At 52.5% G+C, this 21,965-nt stretch overlaps 1 protein-coding gene across 12 annotated transcripts in view; it reads left to right on the forward strand.

Annotated features, from left to right (window-relative positions):
- RBFOX3 (RNA binding fox-1 homolog 3) overlaps positions 1-21,965 on the forward strand; it is a 441,600-nt gene that overhangs the window by 222,400 nt on the left and 197,235 nt on the right. For all 12 annotated transcript variants that reach the window (XM_027518175.1, XM_027518182.1, XM_027518177.1 and 9 more), the window contains exon 3: positions 15,907-16,014. The gene's annotated coding sequence lies outside the window, so the exon portion shown is untranslated. The remainder of the gene's footprint in view (positions 1-15,906; positions 16,015-21,965) is intronic.

Raw genomic sequence — 21,965 nt, forward strand, 5'->3', positions numbered from 1 at the left:
AGATAAATAGAAATAAATAAAAGCCACAGAAGAACAAGCTGAATTCTGCTGTTTTCAGCCACAGCCCAATCTTGTCCCAGTTAAGACCTGACTCCAGGACTCTCGAGAGCTGGTCCTACTGCTGAGCTGTACATCATCGCAAGGGTCCCTGGCTCACCCTCTCAGAGAATGAATGGCAGGGTCCTGGCAGGAGGGGGCACTTCCCGATATGCAGGGTCTTTGATTAGAGTCTCAGAGCCTGCACCCAGGTGAGTTCTCAAAGGTTCTGCCAATGAGCCGGGTGATTTCAACCTACCCCAAAGCGGGTGGAATCAGGGAGACAAGATTCAAATTTAGACAAGGAGAGCCTAGAAGAGGGCAGATCCCCAAGGGAGGCAATTCCCAAGGGTGGCTGTGCTCAGGGCAGCCTCCTGGGAAGGCAGGCAGGCAGGCAGAGGCCAGAAAGGCCCCAGACACAGAGCCAGGAGATGAGGGCTTGATTCTGGCTCGACTGCTGGTTGGCCTCAGGGAAGCCCCTTAACTGCTTCACCTTGAAAATGAGGATTAAAAATATCTGTTTTATCTAATACAAAGGCTGTGGCCAGATTAGGCAAGTGTCAAAATGCTCTGTGAATTCTGAAGTGGAAAGAAGTGAACTCTGAAGTAGAAATTAAGGGGCTGTTTGTCTGTGTGTAGGGGTTTTTTCTTGGGAGCTGGGGCCCAGGGTGGTCAGTTCACTTCCTCACTACAGGGCCCTCTGAGGGGGTGGGAGCCCACTGGAGACGAGTCAGGGGCTGTCCTGATGGAGGGGCTCTGGGTGGGGGGTCAGCCTTAGAGGCCAGTGAGAAGTTCCCTGTACATCTCTGCCTTGTCGTCTGGGCCTTCAGGCAGCAGGCTGGGGAGGACCAGATAGACCTGGGCCAGAGGCCCTGTCACACACCACCACGGACTGTAGTTCTCTCACCTGTAAAGCAGGAATAAGGTTCCTGTGAATCAATGTACAGAAGGCATCCAGCTCAGGACCTGACCATACTCCCTTCCTTTCCCTGTGCACATAAATATCAAACCACACAGCCTACCAGGAAGATCCAGATCTTTGCTGCACCCTCTGCATGATTCCTGGTGGTCAGAAAATCTCAAGTAGGTCCATGCAGGGGCTGAGAAAGAAGAGACATACTGGATTCTTCTATCTTCTCAACACCAGTTGCAAGAAATCAGGAGCCAAGGTGAGACAGGGAACCCTGGGAAACGTGACCAGAAACCTGCCTTGCCAGGCAAAGGGTCCATCCACCAGTGGCTCCCACCCTGACATCCTGATACCCTTGTCCCCAGCACCTTTGACAGCCTTGTTCTGGGAAGAAAGCACCCCAGAAATATGTAATCTCACCTCTTGCCAGTTCTTAACCTGGGCTTTTCAGCAGGAGGAGAAGATGCCTGATTAGAATATCTCTGAAGAGGGCAGTGAGTTATAGTAATGGACACTCTTCTAGCTGTCTCTCCCGCTCATAAATCTATCCCCCTCTGAAAGTGCAGATGGTCCATAATCGTCCATCACGCCGGAGTTCAGCACCGGACAGCTCCCAGGTGGGTTTTTCCTAGGAGGCTCCTTTTTCTGCAAGCTAAACGGAACTGCAGCTCCGCACAGCCTCTCCCCATGATGGAGTGCAAGCGGTCCAGCCATCAGGAATGATTTAGGGGAGAATGAACAATAAATATCCAAGAGGTTGGAGCTCAGAGCAGGGAGGCAAAGAAGGCGCCTCTGCAGCTGTACTTACATTTCTGTTGTTCTTTTCATTTATGTTTAAATTTTATTTCATGGTAGAGGGACTGCAGATGTTCACATCCTGAGAAGGGGTTGGTCTTGACTGACCTTTCTAAGGAGCTCCTTCTGCCCCCATCACAATGATGAGTGAAGGACTGAGGTCAAGGGGCCGTTCTGTTAGGGGAAATGTAAGTGACTGGGTAGTTGACATTTAGGGATAAGTAAGTTCTCTGAAATCTTACTGGGCTCACTGACAAGTCCCTCTGAAGTTAAAGCTGTATCTCTTGATGAGATGGCTCAAGCTGTTCTCCACATTCCTACTGCAGATGGGCCCAGGAAAGCCCAACCCAACAGGCTGCCCAGCCCCTCCTGTGGGGCTCCCAGAAATGAGCCCACTACTTTGTCTCCCCTGGGGAGGACCAGGGGCGAGCAGCTCACCTATGGCTAGTCCTTGTTCAGTGTCTCCTGCCTGCTCCTCCCCTGGCTGGGCTCGCACAACAGGAATGAGCAGAAGTGCCATTGCCTGTTGCCTGGGGTGGGGATCAGCTCAGGACTTGGCATTCCTGAAAGGCTTCATTGTTGTCTACAAAGAGCTGTTGTGCCCAGGGTGCTAAACATGTCAGCTGCGTGTCCTACCGTGCCCGGAGCCTTCATTATAGGGCTTGTCCTCTGCACACACACACAGGACAGTCCCTGGAACCATGACCCTGCCCTGGGCTGAGGGCAGCATTTCAGAGCTGTCCACCCCTTCCCTCTCCTGTCTCCCCACCCAGAGGCTGAGGAGCCAGAGCTGGGCTGCGAGGGTGATGAATGAGCGTATGCCTCCTACAGGTGCCGGCCCACTCTGCCAGGTGGTGCCTTAGAGCTGTGTGGGCAGACTGCCTGCGCTCCCCTCTCCACGCCCCACCCCCACCCTCTCCAAGGGCCTCTCTCCCCCAACCCAGGAACCAGATCCTCTGAACTCTAGGCTGGGGGAGGCTTTCAGGGAACAGTGCTGGGGACATGGGCCAGATACCTGTAGCATCAACTACCTGCCCACCACCAGAGGGGCTGCCCCCAGAAGGTGGGAGGTGAGCCACAGGCCTTTCTCTCAAGAGGGAGGGGGGAGTTGCCAAGGGGAGTGCCTGGCACTGGCTGCACCTCCTCACCAACCCTCAGAAATGGAGTTCCCCTCTGAGGTTTCCTTGTGCCCCTGGGTGCCCCCTGGAGAGCAGCACATTCCCTGAAAGCTGAAGTCCATCACTCTGCTCCTCCACCAAAGGCAGCCTGTCCAGAGCCACCACCAGCTCATGGCAGAATTGCTTCTCTGTGCTCCCTCCTGGGCATGACAGCCACCAAACCCCCATAGCCAGTGACTCCGAGCCCCCTGAAAGGATGTCCAGAGAGGGGACAGGAATGCCCCCCTACCCATCAGTCCCCAGACCTGACCCGCATGCTTAGATGATGTGGCAGGCAGAAGGATGCCACGGAGGGGCCAGCTATTGTCACCGAAGCAGGCGGCATCCCCCTCTCCCCCCATGAGGGGCTCAGCAAGAAGTGGGCTTCCTCTTCGCAGCTCCCACAGAGGCACTTGAGTGATTCCGTTACTTTTGGAAGTGGCCACCTGAAGATTTGCAGATAGCCTAGAAATGCAAGATCCTGAGTTCTTATCCTGCCCCGCCAGCTTGACAGCACGAGGTCCAAACAATTGGTCTCCCTTCGCTGTGTGCATCTGTGCACTAATGAAGCCTGGCTTGGGCTCACGTTGGTGGATCGCTCCACGCACCACCGGCCATGGGCAGAACACGCCGTTCTCACCAGCTCTCAGCAAGCAGTCGTCTCTGGCTGGGGTGGAAGAGCACTGAGTTGTGGCACTGCCTCCTCTGCAATCCTGGCAGCATTGAGAGCGAGAAGACAATGAGGTGTGAGCGCCCATGACAGGGAGGCTTGGAGCGGGGTCCAGGCGGCAGGCAGGTGCAGCCACAGGGTACCAGTGTCTGTTGGTGGCTTTGCAGCCGCCAGTGCAGCATCTTTTCTTGGCTAAATGCACTGCCCTCACTACCACCCAACACGCTGGACTAGGAAAGGGGCTTAAAACCTCAATTCCTGATACGGTTGATGCCTAGTAACCAGTTTCTATTCTCCACCCCAGGGCAGGCTTCCTGTGGTCTACAGGGATGGTGGGAGAGGGACTGCCCCTTGTCTGTGCTGCAGCAATGACTTAACACCAGTAGTAAGAGATGAGGGCTCCTGGAACCAACTCTCCATGCCCCTGGAGCCTCTGTGAGAAGTCCTGGCCCAGTGTTTCTCTTACCAAGATCTGGATATCATGGACAACAGCAGCAGATCTTATATCGTTACACACCAATTCTCTGTGTCTTTTACACACTTTCTTTCCAGTCCCAGTGACAATGGGATCAGAATGATAGGAGTCCCTGTTTGGCACCTACAGCACTGTGGTTTAGGGTGCCTGGCAGCTTTGCCCAAGCTCCACATCCACTATGTTTCTTACTTTCAAACTAATGGCTGTGACAAGTAAGCATGGGGCCGATTGTCCACACCCCGTGCCAGCCAATCTCATATCCTTCCCTGAGTGCTTTGCAATTGCTAGAGCTGGGAAGCGGTCTTCCAGGCACAGGACTTTGGAATCACAGCACTGTGCATTAACTTATGAAGCATCCCAGACTCCCTCTGTGGACCCAAAGACAACCCTGGGTATTCTCTCTCCAGATGTGTGGTGTAGCTGGGGCTCCACAGGTGCAGGTGGGGCTTTGAGACCCGTGAACCTGCTTAGGAATGTTCATCTTGGTGACTGGCTGGCTGGGCTCCTTCCCTTTCCATCCCAACCCTTGGGCATCTCGTTCACCTGCTGTTGCCTTTGGATCCTATGTGACATGGGTTTCATCATTCCCAGGAAAACAAGTTTCATTTAGGAGCCAGGTCCTTAGCTCTTCCCTCCGCTCCACTGCCCCTGGTTGGGTCTGCTCCACGTGGGGAAGCAAACTAACTTTTATTAAGAGCTTGCTAGGTGCCAGGCTCTGTGCTGGGAACTGTGCCTGGGCACACTGCCTGGGCCAACTCATTGAGTGGCTTGGCATGTTCTGCCAGCCCTTCAGTGTTACAGTCTCAGTGAGACAATAACCTGCTGGCCTTAGTTCCACGGCAGGCGCTCTGTAGAACCGCTCTTGCTCTCTTTCTTGGTTGGGGTGCCCTCTCTACTCCCGCCCCCCGTATTTATCACTCCTTCTGAGACACATCATGAATCCCACCCTGACAGCGTATGCCCTGGTATCTCTCTACTTGCACCCACCTCTTTTTTCCTTACCCCAACATTGTTCTGTGTCAACTCTTGCATTTTTAAAGTTAATAATAGACACGCATGCAGACTTGAGAGCAGATCACAAAGGTTCGTGCTAGCTCCTGCATTAGAATGCAGATTCCTAAAGCCTTTTGGCATCCTCTAGTCTCCATTTCTCAGTCTCCCTGTGCCTGGTAAACACTCATCCCTGTTTTTCCTTCTCATCTCTGTCTCTCCCTCCCTCTGTCTGATGTGTCTTCTCCATGAGCCCAGGGGCCACGATACATTTCTGATGAGAACTAATTCACCTGCTCTTCATGGAAAACAGACCTGGGGGTTTCTTTGCCATGACTTAAAGTCGCTTTGTGTCCCAGCTCAGCTGAGGAGGTGTGTCGGGGCAAGGTCCAGAGGAGACAGGGGCCCTGAGCTCAGCGGCTGTTGCCTCCCCAAGACCTGCTGCAACAACAAGAGAGTGCCTTGGCCATGTGTTTGGTTTCCTTCCCTGGTGTTGCGGAGTTGGCATTTTATACAAGGAGGACACAGGTGGGTCCCCGGGGTCCCCGGATCTTTGTAGGTGGGAATCCACCTTTAGAAGATGACAGCATCGCTCTGTGCCCTGAGCTCCAACTCCTCATTTGAGCACAATAGGTTTTAAGCCCAGCTGTCTTTTTCAGCCCGTCTGAATCTGAAACACAAAGGCCATGAATCAAATTGATACGTGGTGTTTCATGGCATGTGGGTATCGGCAGTGGTGGCGTGTGGAGGCTTCCTCTCCAGGGACCCCAGTGCCCCTGTGGTGGCCTCCCCCAGTGCCTCCTGTTACCTCTAGGACCTGAAGCTGCTGTAATGGAGGCTCCTGGCAGAACGTGCCAAACTCTCTGAATGTGCCAAGAAGGTGGCTCCCCAGGGGCATGAGGAATCCATTTCCCGCTTACCTATTAGTGCTGGCGAGAGCCAGGCTGTGACACAGAGAAGTAGGGCGGCTCCTCAGAGCCGTGCCTGCTGCAAACAGTAGCAATCCTGCTCCAGGATTTTAGGGGGAAAGACAGATATGCACAGAGCAGTCAGGCAGAGCTCACAGCTGTGAAGTGCAGTGTTTCTATGTTGAAGGCTCTATTGGCAACTCAGCAGTGGGCAGCAAGCAGCTGTTCTCCAAACGCACCCAGGGAAGGAGGTGGGGAGTACTCTCAGGGCTCCTCGCGCAGGATCTGGGATACATCAGAGGAAGGATTTTCTCTGGCAGTGGGGTTGGTTTGCCAAGGGAGAGAGAGCATGGGGAACGCCTTACCAGGAAGCATTTAAAAATTGTACCAGTTCTCTTGACGTGGACGGTCAAAGAGGGTCCCTGCCTCAAGGCAGGAGAACGACGGGACAAGCATCGTCAAATCTGTTCTCCAAGCAGGAAGATCTGGGGTCCTGCTGGACAGCCAGGGCACTAGGGGCCCTAAGTCTGCTGCTGGCCCTGGTGGTGGGCTGTCTGCAGAACCTTCTTGTCCTGGGGCTTGGGGTCACAGTCAGCACCAAGAGGGACTCTGTGGGGAGTGATTCCCAGCCCTCTCCCTCCAGAGGCTACAGTCATAGCTGTCAGACAGCAAACCCACCACAGCCTTCTGGAAAGGTGTCCACACCTCAGGAGCCACAGGCCACCCACGTGGTCCCGCACCACAGGACATATGAGCCAGCCCAGGGTGCCCTCAGCAGCAATTTGCCCAGGGCCCTCCAGTGAGCCGATCTTGAGCTTTGCACCCGGAAACCGGGCTGAGGCCTCCTGGGTAATGGCTGCTTGGGCCAGCCAGAGGGTTTGTACAGGGAGGTCACCCAGTATCTCCCAAGTGGCCAGCAAGAGCCTCCCTGCTCTCTCTCCCTCTCCCACCTCTCTCACTCTCAGCCTCTTACCTGTTTCGTTTCTTCCTTTCTTCTGAGGCCCACCGTCAAGCCCCCAGGTTCCCTCCTTTTTTGGGTGATGCAGGTCTGACTGCTCTTCCTTCCCGGCTCCAATATGTCAAAACTTCGTGGCATTAAAGAAACACGGGGAAAACCATCTGGGAAGTAGGTCATGTAAAAAAAACAACAACCTGCCTATAATTAAACCAGCTCCTTGCAGGGGGCTGTCTCCGGAAGAGCCGAAATCCAGCAATCCAGCATCAGCTTCCTCCCCCCACCTCCCCACATCTTCCTTCCTTACAAAGAAAGTCTCAAGATGCAACACTAGGCACACAGTTTTCCAACAAAACCCCATCAGGCAAATAATGAAAACATCACGATGTTAGTACTTTGACTGCCTCTTGACTGCACTATTGAGAAAGGAAGATGGGAGGTGCGGTGGTGCTGACTGTGGAAGCAAGAGCTGGAGGCGTCGGCTGTACTTTTCATGAAGCAGACCTCTCCAGCTCGTTTGGCCTTGCAGTTTTGTTTTCTGGATTTTAACATGTGATTGGTGGTGTCCTCTGGGTTAGAGTTTTGGATGATCCATGATGGTCTCCTCCTCTTCCTTGTGGTCTCCTTAACCCCATGCTGTTTTTCTTCCTGGCCACTGGGTTAGCAAATAACACCTGAACCATCCCAATCTTTAGGTCCAGAATACTTTTATTTCACTCATGACAAAGATTAGTCCTTGCAAGAGCCCAGCTGACAACTCTCAGGAGCTTCTGTCTCTCATAAAACTTGCTGACAGCAGGCAGACAGTTCACGGGAGGAAGATTTACTAACAATGTGCTGGAGGTTTTTCCAATCCATGAAGTGACTGTTTTCAAAGGAGGACGGGGGGGGCGGGGGGGGAGTTATTTCTAGATACAACAAAGTGGTAAAGCTTAACTTTCATTCTCAGAAAAGTCGTTATGAAACCAAGTGATTAAGACTTGGGAGTTAGTGTGTGGTGTGGTAACTGTCTTGCTGATGTAAAGGGCAAGACTTGTCAGTCACTTCCAATCTCTTTCCCTGCCAATACAGTGGCCCAGATGGATGAGAAGAATGCCCCACCCATGACTCACCTTGGCCTCATCAAAGATTGTGATTATTTTTTTTCATTAAAGATTGCAATTCTAACCACATAGCAAGGTGCTAAACAATGTACTGGTTATCCGGGAAGCAACTAGTTGTTAAGGAGAAGTTGAGGGCTCAGGGACACCGTGCCAATTTGCAAACAATCTCAGGTCTATCTTTTCAACCCAAGAAGGCACAGATTTTGTCCCCTTTTTGGTTCCAGCGGAGAGATTCTCTTTTCTAGAATGCCCTTCCACACACACCAGTGTTGCTTTCCATATTTGCTCCAACCTTGATTGCCAGTGGAGTTCTCCAGGTGGACCCAAACCACCAGCCCTCTGAATGGAAGTCACGTGTGCTCACCGACACCCCTGTCCTGAGTGAGCTCCCCAGCAGGGGCCTCCCTGGACTGTAATGGCATCTTTGTTCCGAGTTTGGCGTGAGCTGAGCCAAGGCCTCAAATACTGTGCATTGACTTGACTGCAGAATCAATAGCAACTTCCTTATGGCCATTTTGTTTGGAGATAAACATCTAAAGTTTGATGCATTGGGTCTGGTTTTGTGGAAAGAGCGCAGACTTTGGAATGCGAATGACCTGGGTCTGCAATTTCAGCCAGGCTGCATGCTGACCGTGCGGCCTTGGACAAGTGACAATCCCAGTGTCCCGGCCTCTTTGTCTGAGTTATGGGGCAGCTGTTGGGGGGTGGGGAATGGGAGGAGGGCTCAGGAGCAAACAGAGGGGAAACACCAGGCAGGCAGTTTGCTCCTTGTAAAGTGTTAGCTCCTTTCTTTTCTTTGAAGGGTGTGCCTGTGTGTGCATGCTTGTGTGTATCTGTACGTGAGTGTGTGTGTATGTTTGTGTATTTAGGCTGGGCAGTCAGACAGCTGGAAGCTAGGGTTGCCAGGTAAAAATACAGGGCACCTGGTTAAATTCTAACTTCAGATAAACAATGAATAATTGGTAGTATGAGTGTGTCCCAAATATTGCATGATACGTACTTATACTAAAAAAAGCCAAACACATTATTTATTGTTTACCTGAAAGTTAAAATTTAACTAGTCATCCAGTAATTTATGGAGAAGGAAATGGCAACCGACTCCAGTATCCTAGCCTGGAGAATCCCACGGACAGAGGAGCCTGTCAAGCTACTGTCCGTAGGACTGCAAGAGTCGACCGGACTTAGGGATTAATCTCCCCCCCCAACCGCCCCAGTAATTTAACTTGCTAAATCTGCAGCCCTAGCTGGGACAAGGTTTTTCACTCCGGCTGTAAAATGTGACTGACAGAAGCAGGCATGCAGGGGAGGCTCTGGTGGCCTTGGGGGTGGGGGCTGAGTGAGGAAGGGCACCAGGCTGCTTTGCCCAGCTCACCTAGCCCAGATTCCTCGAGTCTCTGTTTGGGCCTGGTGACTTCTTTTTATTTTTTTGTTTTGGGGGGTCCTTCAATTGCCTCAGGCAGAACTCTGAGCGATAGACAGTCTTGGCTGGGAGCAAGGGCAACAATCAAAGTTTCAGCCCAGTGGGGTTGCCCACCCCCCAACTCGGGGCTGACCCTGAGTTTATGCTGACTGTCCACTGAACAGTGGACATTACACTGAACAGTGTCCACTTGGACTGCTCACCAGGCCCCATCTACCTGCTGACCCAGATGCGGGGCAGTGTTCTCTGGAAGCTTACTCATTTGTCTCGTGGGTGACATCTGATCTACCTGAAACAGGACCCAACAGAACTCAGAGCAGCTGCCAGACAGTGTGCCTGCCCCCCAACTCCCCACAACCGAGTCCTCAGCAAAACCCTTCCACCTTCTCAGCCCCAAGACGCCCCCGCCCTCGCAGCTCTGTTCCAGGCCCTCCGGTCTCCACCTTCACTAAACCACTGCCTGCTTGTCTGTGCCTGCGCTGGCAAATGACACCCCGATTCCAATTCTCCCAGCCAACTCAGTGGGCGCCGTCACCCTGGCAGATTCTGGTGTTGGCAGCAGGGGGCACATAAGGTGCAAAGGGGAACTAATGGGAAATAAAATAGCTTCCCTCCCCCGAAGACCCCTCCCAGCTCTGCCAGCCAACAGAGTGAATTGTTTTCAATCCAATCTCGTTTTTATTGAAGTTTCCTCCAGGGTTAGCTCAGGAGACTTCTCCCCCAGCCTTTTCCATGTGGCCTTATTTACCAGAATCCCCTCGACATGGCATTTAAGCGTCTCCATTAACATTTTGTGCATCTTGCTCATGGCAGGCATGGGCCCTCCGAGACCTCCAGGGCGGTGGGCACGGCGGCAGCCCGCAGAAAGGCCGGGCTTATTTTAATTGGTTCAGAACTGTGGCTGGCGACCACAGAGGGGTCCCTTTCCTTGAGTAATGACCTGGAATTTGATCATGCAGCTTTTATTAGCTTGTAACACAGAAAGTGGAACCGTGTATAAGATCAGAGCCAGAGCCGGGGGCACGTCTGCCCACCGTGGCACACTCAAAGCCCGGTCCACACTGGAGGACCCAGACAAGTGTGCCTGTGCAGCCCAGTGGATAAAGGATGGCAGTTCTCAGGGTAAATTGCCCTGGATGGATTTCTGCCTGTGGAGCAGACCTGCCAGAAAGCTCCCAGGACTCGGCCCCTCATAATAGAACAGCCACCCTGCTGACCCCTCTTGTGTGGCTCTGGGTTCCTTGTCTGCGTGAAGATCTTTGCTTGCCAGGGAGCGAAGAAGCCCTCTGAGCAGTCGGGGTCTTGTGGTGCTCGTCCCACTGTGGGGAAACTCAGCTCAGAGGACAGTCGCTGAGTCCCCCAGGCTCTGTGTCCTCCCCTTGCATTTTAGGGGGGAGAAAAATGTGAGAACCCGAGTTCTTGGAAACACAGATGGTCTAGTCTCCAGAACATCTGGAGACTGATCGTCCCCACACCCAGGACCCTCGTTTGGAATGCAACAGTTTCTGCTTAGGCTGGTGGTTTCTAAAGAAAATCTCAGTGGACAGTAGAAGAGACAGTTCTGGACTAGTTTATTGTCCTTTAAGTGGAGGGAGAGCGGAAAGGGCAGATCTGACTCTTCTGAAGCCACTGTCACATATGTCATTCATCTGTTCATCCACCCGGGCCGCGGATTTCCGCTGAGCCACTGAGGGTGTAAAACACTCTGCTACTGCTGAGGGACTGTACACGTGTCATCCGGGTCTCTCTCTTCCTCAAGGGGCTTCTAATCTAACCATGCTTATCTCAGAAAATTTTTGGAGACTTAACGACAATTAAGGTAAAATATAATAAATATCTATGTTTCTCTGCTGCAATTAACAATGATTAACATTTAGTTATAGCGCGTTGTTTAAAAAAAAAAAGCTTTAGAGATGGAGGACAAGTCCCCTCTGCACCCCCAGCCTCAACCCCTCCACCCAACACCCAGAGGCAGCTCTGAGCATCAACTTGGTGTCCATCATTTTGTCCCTCGAAAACACACGATCCAGCAATCCCACTGCTGGGCATACACACTGAGGAAACCAGAAGGGAAAGAGACACGTGTACCCCAGTGTTCATCGCAGCACTGTTTATAATAGCCAGGACATGGAAGCAACCTAGATGCCCATCAGCAGATGAAAGGATAAGAAAGCTGTGGTACATATACACAATGGAGTATTACTCAGCCATTAAAAAGAATACATCAGTTCTAATGAGATGGATGAAACTGGAACCTATTATACAGAGTGAAGTAAGCCAGAAAGAAAAACACCAATACAGTATACTAACACATATATATGGAATTTAGAAAGATGGTAACAATAACCCTGTATACGAGACAGCAAAAGAGACACTGATGTATAGATCAGTCTTATGGACTCTGTGGGAGAGGGAGAGGGTGGGGAGATTTGGGAGAATAGCATTGAAACATGTATAATATCATGTATGAAACGAGTCGCCAGTCCAGGTTCGATGCACGATACTGGATGCTTGGGCCTGGTGCACTGGGACGACCCAGAGGGAGGGTATGGGGAGGGAAGAGGGAGGAGGGTTCAGGATGGGAAACACAGGTATACCTGTGGCGGATTCATTTCGATATTTGGCAAAACTAATACAATATTGTAAAGTTTAAAAATAAAATAAAATTTTAAAAAATTAAAAAAAAAGAAAAGAAAACACACTTGCACACATATAACCATGAACAACAAACAGACCATAGTTCTCCCACTTCTTAAAGTGCACATACGTGACCTCTTTCTGCAACTTGCTTCTTTTGGCTTTGTGTTTTTGCAGCTCCTTTGTGCATTTCTGATCCATTCCTTTTGTCTATTGTGGAGAAATCTGTCTTAGGAATCTACGGCTTTGTCTTCACCTGCTCTGTCCTTGACGAACACTCTGGTTGTCCAGAACCAACAGCAATGGTATTGCTGTTGCGACAGATTTCTCTGGGCTCATCTCCTCTGGCCCTGGAGATGATACCTGGTTGTGAGTGGCTGGTCTTAGAATGTTCCAGATCCTGCCCACAGCTCTCCAACTGTCTGGACCCGCCCGTGCTCCACCAGCTGTCTCGTCTATCCTCACTGAGATTGCCAAGCGTGTCTACTTTTGTCCACATGAGAGCTGAGAAGTGGCAGCTTGCTTTACTCTAAATCCCCTGATTCTTGCACACCTTTCCTCTGTCTGAGACTTCCTTGGTGGCTCAGACAGTAAAATGTCTGCCTACAATGTGGGAAACCTGGGTTCAAACCCTGGGTTGGAAAGATCTCCTGGAGAAGGAAATAGAAACCCACTCCAGTATTCTTGCCTGGAAAATCCCATGGATGGAGGAGCCTAGTAGGCTACAGTCCATGGGGTTGCAAAGAGTTGGACACGACTGAGCGACTACACGACTGAGCGACTTCACTTTTCCTCTGTTTACCAGCAGGCCTGGGACTCTGCCTACTCCTGGGGAACTGTGGGTTAATCCATCCTCTACTCTCCCACTTGGGAAAGCAGTCTGTTCCCCGGAAAGATTTAGGGCAAGACCTGAAATGGTTCTACTTGTTTTTAAAAAATTAAGAAAACCATTCGCAAATGTCTCGACTCCCTGTTAGGCCCCCAGGGCCTGCACCCCACCTCAGGAGTGATCACGACCTCTGAGCTCCCTGGCCAAAATGCCAAGCAGCCTGTGTAGGGCCCTGACTCCTCCTTGCCCTCTAAGTTGTCTGTTTGCTGAGCCCTCAGGCCCTGCCAGTCTGGACCACAGGCCCTGGGACCCTCAAAGCAATCCCAGGAGAGGGATAGAGATGCAGGGAAGGGTGAACAGAGGTCTGGAGATGTTTGCCTTTGGCCGCAGGGTGGCTTCCAGAGGAGGTGGGAGAATTGGCAGGGGTGTCCCCTGGTCTAGGGGGCGTGTGGTGGTCTCAAGCCTCCCGCTGTTCTCTGGGAGAGATGCTGAAGCCACAGGGGCCCCCAGGGATCACCGATGGAAGCAGTCTCTGGGCAAGTGAAGCAAATAGCCGATCTCAGGCCTGGCCTTGGCACTTTCTCTGCAGGAAGAGACTGGATGCCATGCCCTCCTTCTCTGCCCTGAAGGTGCCACTGGACCTTTTCCATTTTTCCATCAGCCCCTCCCCCTGCCCCCACTTATCTACCTGCCTGGGGCTTTCTGCCCCTTCCACCCCCAGACAGCCCAGCTCTGGCCTGAGTCCCTGGGGCTCCGTCCTGGGGATTTGGGTGATCTGGGGTGGGAAGCGGTGAGGTAAACAGGAGCAGGGTGGAGTGGCTAAAGAACAAGTGGGTAACGCATGGACCCCAAGGCACTGGACCCACTAACGCTTCGTCCTGGCTTTCGTGCTTGGAAGGCACACAGGGGCCCCTGTCCCCTCTCTGGCACTTTCCTAAACTAGCCCCTGTGGTGTGGCTCTGCCTGTCCCACCTCCTTTGATGATCCTGCTTGGAGCAGGCAGAGTCAGGGCTGTGCAAGAGGGCAGTTATTAAGGAGTCCACATAGCAGGTGGGGAAACCAAGCCTTCCAGAGGCCACTGTAGCAAGAGTGAGGACAGTGTGGCCACCACAAGCCAGGCACCATGTTCCCTGGGCCTCCAATCTGCACCTTGGCAGGGGCGAGGGGGTGTTTGAGGGTTCTGTGCCTCAGTTTCCCTCTAGAATCTCTGGAGGGGTTCATGCATTACAGCAGGAAGAAGGCTCCGAGAGTATGATCAGAGGCACTGCCCTCCCTAGGCCTCTGTACTGAACTCCTGTCCCCTCTTCCCTTCCTGGGTAGGTGGGAGTGGCCACTGAGCTCTCCCCCAGTCCTCTCCTGTGTTTGCCCGAGAATAACCTGGCAGCGGCAGCAACACAGTTTATTAAGCCAACATAATCTTTTAAGTACGTGAGCCCCAGAGAACCCTGAGGTCCGCATACGCTTGGAGGAGCTTCCAGGTCCGAGACTTGCAGGCTGCTTGAGACTGGGGGGTCAGGGGTGTCCCCATCCCAGGAAAGGTCCTGCCACCCTCTGTGTCCTCGCCCGGCCTTGAGTCGGGACACAATTTGCTGCCCCCCGTTCTCTGTATTAGTCTTTTAAAAAATCTGCTCTCCTCTTGGTCTCCTTCCTTGCTTCCTTTCCCACCCCCCTTCTTTGTCCCCTGGAACTTTTCCTGGTGTGCCTAATTCCTGGGGGCTGCAGCGGCCTCGGGGACTCAGCCCCACCTCGCTGCACACACTCAACCCTGAGAATTGATTCCAAAAGCGATTAGTTACAGTACAGTAGCGCTGCTAACTGTGGCATTTTGCTTTGCAGTTATTGATACATCATCAGAATTGAGAAGCCATCGGCAGGCAGGGGAAGAGGGGGCAGCTGAGTCGGGGCACAGGGGAGGGGGCCTGGAGACGACTGTCCTGCAAATGCAGGGAGCCTGGCTCTGATGGCAGGGGTGGGTTTTTAGGCCTTGATAGAAGCAGGGGCTGGGGCGTCACATGGGAGACTCTGGAGGGCCAGGTCATTCCCAGCTCGTTCTCAAACAGACGACTAGGTCCTCGATGCCTCCTCCTCCCTCCTGCTTTAGTACCATTGCTGGGGCACAGCTCCTTCCCTGGGAGTGGGGACTGCGTGCTGGGCGGAGCAGGGGGTGGGACAGTGGCATTTCTGGTGCTGTTAGTGGATAGGGTTGATCTCTTGGAGTGCGTGCAAGCTAGACGCTCTGAACCAGACAGAGTTCTCCAGAGAAATGGAATCAATACTATCTATCTATGCATCTGTGTAGGTATCTACCGACACACGCGTGTGTGTATCCATCTACAGCTAGGCGAAGATACATCCTGTAGCTATAGAAGGAGGGTAGATCTCATGTAGAGATAGAAAGAAAAGAAGAAAGATGGAAGAAAGGAAGGAAGGAAAGAAAGGAAGGAGGGAAGGAAGAAAGGAGATTTGTTTTAAGGCATTGGCTTCCACGGCTGGTTGTGATGAGAGAGTTTCAGTGCGTACATAAACTGCAAGGTCAGCCCCAGGCAGAGTCCCTGGTCAGCCCCACCCCCCTGGAATCTAAGCTGGTGCTGGGGAACCACAGTGGTAATGGGGTGATGCTGATGATTTACCCCCTAACCTGACTCTGTTGACCTGAGTGAAGAGTTGGGGCCTGAGTTGGGAATGGGTGACACAGACCCTCCCAGCATCAGTCTGGCCACGGCCAGCTGGACCCCTTGGCCTGCTGGCCCATCCCCTGGCATCCCAGGGACCGGTCCAAGTCTCACTGCAGGGGAGCAGAGCTGGGAGCAGCTGCCGTTGTGAAGGGGTAAGCGGGGACGCCTCATTATAACTCCCCCCAGCCTAATGTTTTCCAGTCGCAGTGTTCAAAGGATGCGGTTCCCATGACACTCTGTCCTGTGATATTTTTAATCAAGAGCGCGGGAGAGCGTTTGTCTGATGCACTTCAGATATTCAGAGATGGAAATGGTTTTGTTCTCATGTTTTCTCTTTTCAACCCAGCACTAAGTCAGAGCTGCCTGAGGAAGACTCCGCACACGTTTCCCTCGAGCTGGTCTGCAGGCCCCTCTGGCTGGGACCCTGTCCTGGGAGCTGCCCGTCTGCAAACAGGTGCGTGCCCCCTTCCAGCACAAATTCTGCTCCACTGACCTGGTCCTCAGACCCAGGGCATCTCAGAGGCCCAGGGGTGGGGCTGGGGCGGGGGGATGGGGCACAGCCGTGTCGCAATGTGGCCTGGAGGGGTATCGGTCGGGGAGCCATGGTCAGCAGAGAGGAGGGTCCACACCTGTCCCCACCACTTGGCTCCTGGGCCCCTCTGTGTTTTTCACCTGGCCTCACCCCACCCTCTCACTGAAATGCAAATCAGCGCATGTATGATAATTAATAGACTGATCAGCCAGCAAGGGAGGTAAGTAGATAAATAATTTTAATGATCCTTGGGTTGCCCATAAATTCCCTCACTGCCTTTTTCATTAAACTCTCTGTTTACAGGCGTCATTTATACTGCTTGTCATTTTGCCGACCCCTCCCTACTTCCCCAGCGGCTCCCACCAGGTCTGACCCAGGGTGGATGTGTGGGTGACGGCAGGTCCTGCCTCGGCAGGGCCTGGTCTGGCTCAGGTGGCAGCAGGGAGCGGGGCTGGGCGGCCACAGGCAGGCCGTGCTCAGCACCCCGACGCGGCCGCAGCCTATATTTAGGCAGCTCAGGAACCTTCATTATGCTTGGCACCTGTGCTGTGGGTCTGAGCTCATTGTCCTCCCCAGGGACGGCTTCGGCCTATTAATAGCCTTGGCTGAGGTTTCCTCATTGCTCCAAAGGGCCAGGAGAGAAAGTGGGTTAATAAATATAAAAGAAAACTCTCTCAAGAGGGCCTGGGGCCAAACTGTCTCCCAGGCTCTCCGGGAGCCTGGCTGCCGAACCCGGACAGGGCGTGAGGTTCCCTTCACCCTGGTCTCCTCCACCGCAGAGGCCCAGGGCCTAGGCTGGCGGGTCTGGGGACCAATGTGGAGAAGCGCTCCCAGGTTTCCATGGAGCTGGAACAGAGGAGGCCTTGGTGGGCAAGGCCACCACCCTGTGGGGCACAAGAGGGACTTGGGTGTGGCCTCTGTGCCCCTGGGAGGAGGCAAAGGGAGAGGACATCCTGGGCTTTCCTGCCTCCCCTTCTCCCCAGCATTTTGCTCCTGACCTTCTATGCCTACTCATCTGTGCATAGAAGAGAGACCCTCAGGGTGGTCACTGGGCAAGATGCCTCCCTCTTGACCTTGTCTTCCACTCCTGGGGGCCAAAGCAAGAACAGTTCAGACTGAGTTAGAAACAGCTGTAGAGAGAGAAAGGATGCCTGGGGAACAGAGTGGGGAGGACCCAGGGAAGCTCTCCAAGGACAGACGTCCCCGGGGTCTGCTCTCAGCTGAAATTCAAGAGCATCAGGGGCGTGCTGGCCTCAGCATTCTGGACTGGGGATTATCAGCTAACACTGCTGAGGGCCTGGAGCTGGGGACGGGTTAGTCCCTGCCTTGTTTATTCTCAATATGGTGCCGTGGGAGACGTTCTTAGAATTTGTCCTCCTTCAGGTCAGGGCGCAGGGTTCAGGGAGGTCAACGCCACCAGCTTCTTTATGGCACAGCCTAGACTCACAGCTGGGTGTGTGGCCACAATGGCCCGCTGCCTTGGGAAGCTTTGGGCCCTGTTGTTCAACTCCTTCTGGGTTTCACCAGTCGGTAAGGAAGCCATCCCATGGGTGTTGCTGCTTCTGTGCAGCGGAAGCGCCCAGCCCGATGCTGGCATCTACAGCAGGCCTCCTGATGATGCTGGCCCTTCTCCTTGGAGGGCGGTGTTCACCCAAGGCAAAGAGGAAATTTGGACTGAGCAAGTGGAAAGCCTTTTGAAGTTTCACTCAGTGGAATTAAAGTCTGAAAAACGGCCCAGAGGAGGCTCCCTGCCCTTTCAGGAGTTTGTCTAGCTCAGAGCTGTGCCACCTCTGGTGCTGTTTGCCCAGCCCACACAGCCCAAGTGGGAGGGAGGTGGGCCAGGAAGAAGCAGAAAGAGCTGACAGGCATCTTTTCCAAATGCTTCCTCCCTCTGGCAGTTCAGGGGCCTTCTGGAGGAGTGGCCACCCAGCCTGTTTCAATTATGTTCTGTCCAGAACTGGCAGACAAGGGCACGGGCCTTCCATTAGTACAGAAAGCTCATCTTTCTATAACCAGAGAACATCCCTCTCAGAGTTGCTCTGCATCTCCTTGGCTTTTCTGATCACTTCACGGCATTTTTTATAGTCTCTCATCTGTTTCTGTTTGGGGGTCACCAAGAAGGAAAAAGTGAACTTTCACTTTTCACTTTCATGCATTGGAGAAGGAAATGGCAACCCACTCCAGTGTTCTTGCCTGGAGAATCCCAGGGATGGGGGAGCCTGGTGGGCTGCCATCTATGGGGTCACACAGAGTCAGACACGACTGAAGCGACTTAACAGCAGCAGCAGCAAGAAGGAAAAAAATAATAAATCAGAGACAGAGCAAACTGCTGGTCCCCCATGATGGACATCACAGCACGGGTGGGCCAGGCCTCCTTGTCACCATCCCCAGCTCTGCAGCCCACAATGCCTAGTTAAGGGACATCGAGGATAGGGCCTCTCCACCTCTCCTGAGAGGCCAGTTCAGAACATCGCGCGGATAAGTCTCGTGACTCTGCAGTGGTGACATTTGCTACCATGGTTGAGCCTCACCCAGCCCCATCAGAACTGTCCCCCCCTTCCCCATTGTGCATGAGGACCTTGCGGGGCTAGGAAGTGAAGGGCTGCCACAGGGACTCGTGTCTTCTGGGTCTTCTGATCCCTTGATCAACATGTGCCAGGTGGAAGTGGTTTGTCCATGAACTGTCTTGGAAGGCAAACATGCCCGCCTGGCTGTGGGCATCTTGGCCACAAACTGGCCTCCTCCAGCAGGGGGTTGTACAGGACAGAGTGGAGTCCCAGGTGTAGGAGCCCCAGGGTATAAGGAGCTGAGTGAGGACATTGTTACTGGAGTTTGCTGTGTCCTTGGTTTGGAGTCAACTCTGAAGGCCTTTTATGGGGTTGAGGGGTGACATTGGGGTGTGTGTGTGTGTGTGTGTGGTAGAGACACTCCATGCTGGCGAGGATTTTTTTTCTCAAAATTCTATTCCTAATCCTGGAATATGAAGGAAGTAGAAATAGGGCATTGCTGTGGTCCAGCTGCTGTGAAAGAATGTCATGCACGTTGTATCTTGACACCCATAGAGCATCATAGAATGTCTGAGCAGTGTGGGGGAGAGCTGGGGAGCTTCTTGTCCATCTCCCTCCTTTTATGACCAAGAGGGAGACCGGTCTCTGAAAGGCCGCTGACTTACACCAGGACCCTCAGCCACGTGCAGAGACAGCTCTCTTGTTTCCCGCCCAGGACCTTTGAGGGATGGCATCACTGTTGCACTGAGTAAAAGTACTGCCTTCAGTGACTAGCAGTCCTGTCCCGCTGGTCCTCCCACTACGACTGGAAGGGCGGAGGTGTGAAGTAATTTCACAGAGGTCTGTGTGCTCCTGGAGATGAGTGGTCTGAGTGTGCTTTGTCTGCCTTGTTTTCGGGAACTCGTGTATGGATGTGAGAGTTGGACCATAAAGAAAGTTGAACGCCAAAGAATTGATGCTTTTGAACTCTGGTGTTGGAGAAGACTCTTGAGAGTCCCTTGGACTGCAAGGAGATCCAACCAGTCCATCCTAAAGGAAATCAGTCCTGAATATTCATTGGAAGGATTGATGCTGAAGCTGAAACTCCAATACTTTGGCCACCTGATCCAAAGAACTGACTCATTGGGAAAGATCCTGATGCTGGGAAAGACTGAAGGCAGAAGAAGAAGGGGACGACAGAGGATGAGATGGTTGGATGTCATCACCAACTCAATGGACATGAGTTTGAGTAAACTTCAGGAGTTGGTAATGGACAGGGAAGCCTGGCATGCTGCAGTCCATGAGGTCGCAAAGAGTTGGACACGACTGAGCGACTGAACTGAGCCCCTGGGCCATGGAGCAGTGGGCCTGATAGAGGGGAGTGAGGAGGGGGGCAGGTTTGACGTTGGTCAAAAACCAAACGCTGGAACAGCGCCTCCTGCCCTGATGGTGCCTCAGGCCCCCAGGGTGGGTAGAGAGTGGCCATGTTGGGCTGACACCTGGTCACCAAGCCAGGGAGCTTCTTCAGTGTCTGAGGGATGAGTGTGGGATCCGTCAAGAGAAGCGGTATGAGGCAGGAGCCAAATGAGAATGAGGGATCTGGTTCTCCCACAGACGTGAGTGGGTGTGAGTACATCTCACTCTGAGGAGACGACTCTGGCTTTCAGGGTGACCTTGTGGCTGCAGCCCACGAGCCACCAACACCCTGGAAGATGCTCAGAGTCAGAGCCAAGAGTGCGTGCCCGCTGCTTGTCTCCCAGAAGCCCTTTCACCTTCCTCCCCTGGGGCTGCAGGGTCTAAAGACCTTCAACGGGATCCCTTTTTTTACACCTCCCTTTTCAAATTAAAACCATCTCTTAGTACCTTTTCATTATTACATAAGTGACAGATGATCGTTGTAGAAAATGCAGGCAGGAAAAATGAAGGACGAGCACACACCCATAATCTGACTATCAGAAGCAACTGCTGTCAACACCTCAGTGTCTTGTCATCTTCCAGAGTTTTCTACATGTATGAGTTTGCCAGTATATTTCACCCATAGGCGTTGCTTTGTAACTTGGGGTTTTGCTGTTGCTTAACAGTATTTTCAGGAACTTATTTCTAGGCAGATATTTACCTTGTTTTTAATGATTGAATATTACTTCACTGCATAGAAGTACCATAATTTCCTTAGCCAATCCCCTCTGGTAGGTTTGCATGCGTGCATGCTAAGTTGCTTCAGTCATGTCTGATAGACCCTATGGACTGCAGCCCACCAGGCTTCTCTGTCCGTGATTCTCCAGGCAAGAATACTGGAGTGGATTGCCATGCCCTCCTCCAGGGGATCTTCCCAAGCCAGGGATCAAACCTGCATTTCGTACGTTTCCTGCTTTGGCAGGCAGGTTCTTTACCACTAGCGTCACATGGGAAGCCCCTCAGATAGATTTATAAAGACTAAAACAGGCACTAACCACTGATCCTATGTCCAAAACACTGCACCACATTTTAAGAAAGCAGAAGATTAATTTTCCAAACAAGAATTAGGAGATGATCGTTCACATTATCAAGACCTCTGCAAATATACCCTCCAAAGACCATCTTTGAGAAATGGACTTCCCTAGGGTCACTGAAGTTACAACATATCAACTCCCAATTCACACCTGCCTGCACAGAGGGTGATGGGTCTGGATCCCCGTCCATGTCCCTTCCTTCATGGATGTCCTTCCCAGGTCCACAGAATGTGTGTGCAGGCGTGTCCACACACTAGCAGTGCACATGAATGCATACACATGACACACGCATTTACTCATGTACACATACACGTGTGCCCTCACACACATGTACACTCACGCACATGGACCCATGCACATACACACGGCATCTGGCAGCTTTATCCCGTTGTCAGCTGAAAGGCGATGTTAATTTAGTTCATTTTTAATCACATCTATTTATCAGGTGGTCTGTGCCCAGCAACCATTACTAGGAATAAACTATCATTTCGCTCTAAAAGATAAAGGAAAGTAGATATTGATGAGGTGAGTCTCATCAGTGCTCCCAGCCCATGTGACTTATTATTTAATGAGACAGATAAGCCTCCGAAGAGAAACTGTTTAGGGACTTTTAATAAAACCAGGTTTGAAAACCCCAAATCCCGAGCCTGCGGGCTAGCGTCCACAGGCTTAGCAGGGGACGGGGGCGGGTCCCGTGGTGGTGTCACCATCCGTGAAGTGATGCTATAAGCTGCCCTAAGAGCATCTTTGCCCTGACAAGTCTGGCTCTAGTTACCCACCCTCCACCCAGGCCCACAGCTTGCTCCAGACCATTCAGAGGAGGGCACGGCCAGGCCGTGCAAGAATGGTGCCCACAGGGGGCAGCTGTGTGTTTATTCATATACCAAATGAACCATCA

This window comes from Bos indicus x Bos taurus, chromosome 19 (assembly GCF_003369695.1).
Source record: "Bos indicus x Bos taurus breed Angus x Brahman F1 hybrid chromosome 19, Bos_hybrid_MaternalHap_v2.0, whole genome shotgun sequence".
NCBI lineage: Eukaryota > Metazoa > Chordata > Mammalia > Artiodactyla > Bovidae > Bos > Bos indicus x Bos taurus.